Genomic DNA, 6,433 nt, shown 5'->3' on the forward strand with positions numbered 1-6,433 from the left:
CGTCACTCTTTCTGTGTCCTTCCTGCTGACCATCTAGGGAAGGGTCCGTTTTCATGGCCACCCTCCATGTTCCTACAGGACTATGTTTCAGTTGCCAGGAATCTGGTCCTTTCCGCCATCCGACCCTGCTCTCTCCCTTTCTCGGTTCGGTTTGTCCACACGCTCTTTAATGGCTTGAACAGGGGCTGTATTTATAGGGCAAAGTCATCTTCCACCTCGGAGGCGTCACGGTGTTTAGACATTTCCAGATAGCCGACGTAAAAGCATCGAACCATCAAGAGAACTTCATACCCCATCGGATCAAACCTCACGGTCAGTTTCCCTGGCTGTGGCCAGCGCTTGGAGGCACATCCGCACCCCTTTGCGGCCAAGATGCACATGTTTTCCTGGCCACTCCACCCAGGTAGAGCCCTAGACTCACCCGGTTTGCTGGCCCTTCCTCCATCCACCTCTCTTTTTTCTCCTCCTTCCCTTTTTGGTTTCTGTCCACCCGTTCCAAGTCTTGAGATGGGTTCACAAGCAGTTCGACTCTGCCCCGGCCTGTGGCCCTACCCTTCGGCCATCCATGCCCGGCAAGGGCTCGGCAGATCTGGAGGGTTTCCTGTGAATTAAGAGCCTTTCTCCTTGGAAGGCAGTTGGGGTTTCCTCGTCTTTGCAAGGGAGCTCTCCAAGGGGAGGCCAGTGGGAACCTCACGGCCCATGTGTCCCCCAGAGGAGGACCCCACAAAGGAGCAAAGCTCCTCAGAGGCCCGCCCGTGACTTCGTCTCACTCTGAGATGGTAACTGGCTCAGGGATCCCTCAGAGCGGCTGGCATCAAACTGTTGAAGTTTCTCGAGTAGCTTTATCTCCATAGGAGAGCTGGCAGCCCCTGAGACCCGGCTCCCACCCCCCCTTTTATTTTTTACAGGGTGTGGTTTTTCATCTCGGGTGAAATAGCCGTTTTCACGAGCTTCTCTCAGCCTGGGACTTAATACAAAGACGAACAAGAGAATCTTTCCACTTTTCACACTGGCAGGGCCTTCATTGTCTCCTGAGCGGAGGGTGCTGTGCGGAGAATCCAGGAATGAGAAGGAAATCAGAGAGGCATAGAAGGGGCGAGCTCAGCGGCCTTTGGAGAACCTGCGAGAAGCGGCCCCTTCTCTGCCGCTGCGGGATTCCAAGCCCAGAGCGGTGAAGCAATGAACTTGCTCGAGGCCACACATCAAGGATATGTGATTTATGGTCCACTGTTCAGTTTGGGGAGGAAGCAGGGGTCCCCTTGGAGCTCCCTGACTCCGGGACGGGCCCCCGTAAGGGATGTCGGGCCTGTGCTAGGGAACCCGCAGCTCTTTGAACCAAGGAAAAGTGAGTCAATTGCTTGTTCTCTTTAGCTATTGAACTTTAAAAATCTGAGCTGTGGTTCAGTATTTGAGGTGGTATGTGCTTTCGGGGGGGGCCCCGGGGAGGCGTCACGAGCAAGGCCAGATGTGCTGTGGGTGCCGGGACGAGAGGCCTTCTGGTCCTGCCACAGTCTTATTAGGAAACCGAGACCCAGAGAAAACAAGCTCGACAAGTTAAGTGCCGAAAGTCATTGTGCAAGCAGTTTAGGTTCTGGAAAGTCATGAGGAAAAGTGGTCTGGAGGAGGGGACGAGGGGGTAGTGGAGCATCAGCCGGGGTGAAAGCCACTCATTTTGGGGGCTGTGTCTTCCTCCTGTATGGATGCCCTTGCCTGAGGCTCTGCCCACAGCAGGTGCTCGGCAGAAGCCTCAGTGATGGAGGTGGCCGGAGGGGGGCAGACAGAACAGACGGGCAAATGTGGAGGCCATCGGACGTCTGCGAGGACCAGCCCAGCGGGTTTGTGGTGGGTTCGCAGGCAGGGCGGGAAGGCTGGGCTGTCTTAGAGTTTGGACTCGCTCTGTGGCCCAGGGGAGCACAAGAGAGGTGAGGGGCGGCGCTTTTTTCTTAAAAAAAAATTTTTTTTGTTTTAATGTTTATTTTTGAGAGAGAGAGACAGAGCATGAGCAGGGGAGGGGCAGAGAGAGAGAGACACAGAATCCAAAGCAGATCTGAGTTGTCAGCACAGGCTCTGAGGCTCTGAACTGTTAGCACAGAGCCCGCCATGGGGCTCAAAGTCACAAACCGCGAGATAGGACCCGAGCAGAAATCAGAGAGTCAGACGCTTAACCAACTGAGCCACCTGGGAACCTGCTTATTTCTTTTTTAATTGAATTACGGTTGTCACAAGTCACATTGTACACAGTTGCAGGTGTACAATGTAGTGATGGGACAGCCCTGTATTGTCCTGTGCTCAGCACAAGGGTAACCGCTGTCTGTCACCACACAATGATTATGACACCGCTGGCTGTATTCCCTGGGCTGTACCTTTCTTTCCTGTGACTTATTCCTGCTGTAGCAGGAAGCCCGGACCCCCCACTTCCCTTCACCCATTTTTCCCTGACCTTCCACCCTGCCCCCTTTGGCAACCATCTCTGTATCTATGGGTCTGGTTTTGCTTTTGTGTTTGTTTGTTTACTCATTTTTTTTTTTTTAGATACCACATGTAAGTGATACCCTATGACAATGAACCTTCTCTGACTTGTTTCGATTAGCACAATACTCTCTAGATTTATCCATGGTGTTGCAAATGGGAAGAGCCCATTCTTTTTTTTTTTTTTTTAATTTTTTTTTCAACGTTTTTAATTTATTTTTGGGACAGAGAGAGACAGAGCATGAACGGGGGAGGGGCAGAGAGAGAGGGAGACACAGAATCGGAAACAGGCTCCAGGCTCTGAGCCATCAGCCGAGAGCCCGACGCGGGGCTCGAACTCACGGACCGCGAGATTGTGACCTGGCTGAAGTCGGATGCTTAACCGACTGCGCCACCCAGGCGCCCCAAGCCCATTCTTTTTAAAGTCTTCTTTTTCGTGTGTTTGTTTTTATTTTTTGGTGGGGGGAGGGGCAGACAGAGAGAAGGGGACAGAGGATTCGAAATGGGCTCTGTGCTGACGGCACAGAGCCTGATGTGGGGCTCAAACTCACAAACCGTGAGATCACGACCTGAGCCGAAGTTGGATGCTTAACTGACCAAGCCACTCAGGCGCCTGAAGATCTCATTCTTATTTTTTTTTAACTTCTTTTTTAACGTTTATTCATTTTTTGAGACAGAGAGAGACAGAGCACGAGCGGGGGAGGGCAGAGAGAGGAAGACACAGAATCTGTAGCAGGCTCCAGGCTCTGAATTGACAGCAAAGAGCCCGATACGGGGCTCAAACTCACAAACCGTGAGAGTCATGACCTGAGCCGAAGTCAGACACTCAAACGACTGACCCACTCAGGCGCTCCAAGATCTCATTCTTTTTAATGGTTGAGTACTATATATATATATATATATATATATGTGTGTGTGTGTGTGTGTGTGTATATATATATAGACAGAGAGAGAGACAGAGACAGAGAGAGACAGAGATATGCAGACAGACAGACAATGGAATATTACTGAACCATTAAAAAGAATGAGATCTCGGGGCACCTGGCTGGCTCAGTCAGTTAAGCATCCAACTTGGGCTCAGGTCATGATCTCATGGTTCATGATTATATGTATATGTATATGTATATATCACATCTTCTTTATTCATTTATCTATTGATGGACCCTTGAGTTGCTTCCATGCCTTGATTATTGTAAGTAATGCTCCAAATAAACACAGGGGTGCGTATATCTTTTCAAATTAGTGTTTTATTTTCTTTCGGTAAATACCCAGTAGGGCAAATGCCGGATCATAGGGTGACCCTATTTGTAATGTTTTGAGGAAACTCCATACTGTTTTCCAGAGTGGCTGCACCAGTTTGCACTCCCACCAACAGTGCACAGGGTTCCTTTCTCTCCACATCCTCGCCAACACCTGTTGTTTCCTGTGCTGTTGATTTTAGCCATGCTGACAGACGTGAGGTGGTGTCTCATCGTGGTATGGCCTTGCATTTCCCTGATGATGAGTGAGGCCGAGCATCTTTTCATGTGTCTGTTGGCCATCTGGATGTCTTCCTTGGAGAAATGTCCACTCAGGCCTTCTCAAGGGATGGTGCTTTGGCAAGTACGCAGAGAACCCAGGAACGAGGAGGAAATCAGAGAGGTATAGAAGGTGCGAGCTCGGCGGCCTTTGGAGAACCTGCGGAGAAGTGGCCCCTTCTCTGCAGCTGCAGGATTCCGAGCCCAGAACTCACTAGACTGAGCTCTGCCCTTTCATCCTCTTTGCCTCGGCTTTGTGGCTTGCCAGATGCAAGGTCATGCCAGGTATTCTCTTTCAGGCCTGTGTTCTAGAGAATACACCTTAGGGTGGTGTGCCGGGTGAACACGTGGAGGCAGAGAAACCTCTGGGCTCCGGGAGTTTCAGGCTGAAGATCTGGAACCAGAGCGGTGGTCGAAGGGAGCACCAGGAAGGGAAGGGCTCTGGAGATTTGGAAGTGACTCTCAGGGTGCTTTGGGGATGCACTCCATGGGCATGGAGGTACCATAGTTGGTTTTAGGGGAAGAGAGAATTCTTGGGGGGGGTGGTGCTTGGAGCGTGAGGTGACTGTGACATCTGAGAAGGAGCCAAAATGTGGGATTGGAGGTTGGTCGGACAAAGCAGGGTGGGAAGAAGTGGGGCCTTGGTGTCAGACACGGGGAGCCACGAAACTCACTCTGGGGCTTACCAGCTGCGTGACTGGGGTAGGGAGACCGACTCGTCAGGTTGCGCGGGACCGCCCCAGTTTTCCACGCCCAGGAAATTTCCCAGTCCCGAGAAAACTGGGGCAGCTGGCCTGGGACTGTCCTGGTTAGGAGAGCTGGGAGTTCCATGTCCTGGGAGCTACCCCCGAGACAGGTGAACGGGGGTGGCTGGTGAATCTACTCGATCAACCCGGGCCTCAGATTCCTCGTCCGCAAAGTTGGGATAACACCAGTGCCTTCTTCAGAGCGTCGTACGGATTACACGAGACAGTCCGTGTAAAGTACTCAGCACAGAGACTCGGGCAAAAAACGGAGGAGACAAATATTTGTCGGGAGGTTGAGTTCCACGAATCCAGCAGATGGACCAGCTGGACGAAACGGGATGGGTTAAATAATCCGGCGTTGCCACGGGCATCTGCAGACATGGCCCGCGTGGTGGGCAGAACCCGTGGATTAGGACTCTACCTGTGTTCATAAAAGAGGGTGTGCCAAGAAAATTAGTAACGCAAATAAGGAAAATATTGGCGCCTCGGAGAGGGCAAACCCTAGCAGCGGGGTTTACATTTTAATGATGCTTATGCTAATTGTGAATGAACACAGTACCTTCGCTGGAGGATTTCCGAGATCCCGAGATTCCGGGAAGACGCGCCCCTCTGCTCTCTGACCCAGCTGACGCGGTGGCCGTGCGCTCAAATGAAATAAAACCACATTTTGCTTCAGTTTTCATCCATTCATTTATTCACGTAGTCAGCAAATATTTATTTGGTATTTTTTGTGGGTTAGGCACAAAGCCAGGCTCTGTGGAAGCTACAAAGAAATGTGAGAAGTAGCCTGTATTCTTAGAAAATTCCCAACAAAAATCGTTCTATCCTTATATTTCTTCTCCTTGTTTAAAGTTGAGCCATGATCCCTTCTTTCTTATTCTCTCCCCACCAGCATCAAGGCCTTCTGACAGCTATGTGTGCAATTTTACACTACCTTTAAAGTCCTAGAATCCGGAAAAAGAGAAATCAGAAAGTCTCCATTAGGACATCTTGAAGAGATGGGCTGGGCACAGGGAAAGTAGACTAGAAGAGCAGGAGGGAAGCTGATGGAACTGAGAGGGAGGGGAGCTGAGGGGAAGAGGAGGAGGGGGAACAGAGGGGAGTTGGAGGGGGGAAGAAGGGCAGAGGGGAGGAGGGGGAGGGGGGAGGGGGGAGGGAGAGCCGAGGGAAGGAGGAGGGGAGAGGGGGGTCAGAGGGGAGGTGGAGGGGAGAGAGAGAGAGAGTAGAGGGGAAGGGAGTAAGTGGGAGGGTGGAACAAGGGAAGGGGGAGAGGGGGGGAGATCAGGAGGAATGGGGAAGCAGAGAGGAGGGGAGGGGAGGGGAGCAGGGGTAGGAGGGTGGGGGTGGGGCTGGTGTGAGGGTTCCTAGAGGGGGAAGGGGAAAAGCAGCAGGAGGGCAAGGACTGAGGGGAGAAGGGCGGGCAGGCTGCAGGGGGGAGGTGGGGGAGAAAGGAGGGCCCGAGGGAGGGCAGCTGAGCGCAGCAGGAGGCTGGGAGGGGAGGATGTGCCTGCTTAGCTGCAGCCACCACTTCCCCTCACCCCCAAGCGAACGACATGTTGAAATGACACACGTGTTAATTGTGGTTTTTTTCTCTAACCCCAGCTGAGAGGAAACCGGGGTAGAGAGCAGAGCAGGGGACGAGGAGGGGGTCCAGGGCCCCCAGGCCAGCTGGGGTCGCTACCAGGAGTCCCCTTCTCCATG

The 6,433-nt window shown here is 52.3% G+C and overlaps 1 long non-coding RNA gene across 1 annotated transcript; it reads right to left on the reverse strand.

The window, feature by feature from the left end:
• Positions 1-4,545: 4,545 nt before the first annotated feature.
• On the reverse strand, positions 4,546-5,737 carry LOC125148398 (uncharacterized). Its single transcript, XR_007145529.1, has 3 exons — positions 5,667-5,737; positions 5,292-5,495; positions 4,546-5,153 (listed from the first exon to the last, which is right to left on the reverse strand). It is a non-coding gene; the product is annotated as an uncharacterized LOC125148398 (long non-coding RNA).
• Between the last annotated feature and the right edge of the window lie 696 nt (positions 5,738-6,433).

This window comes from Prionailurus viverrinus, chromosome D2 (genome assembly GCF_022837055.1).
Source record: "Prionailurus viverrinus isolate Anna chromosome D2, UM_Priviv_1.0, whole genome shotgun sequence".
Lineage (NCBI taxonomy): Eukaryota > Metazoa > Chordata > Mammalia > Carnivora > Felidae > Prionailurus > Prionailurus viverrinus.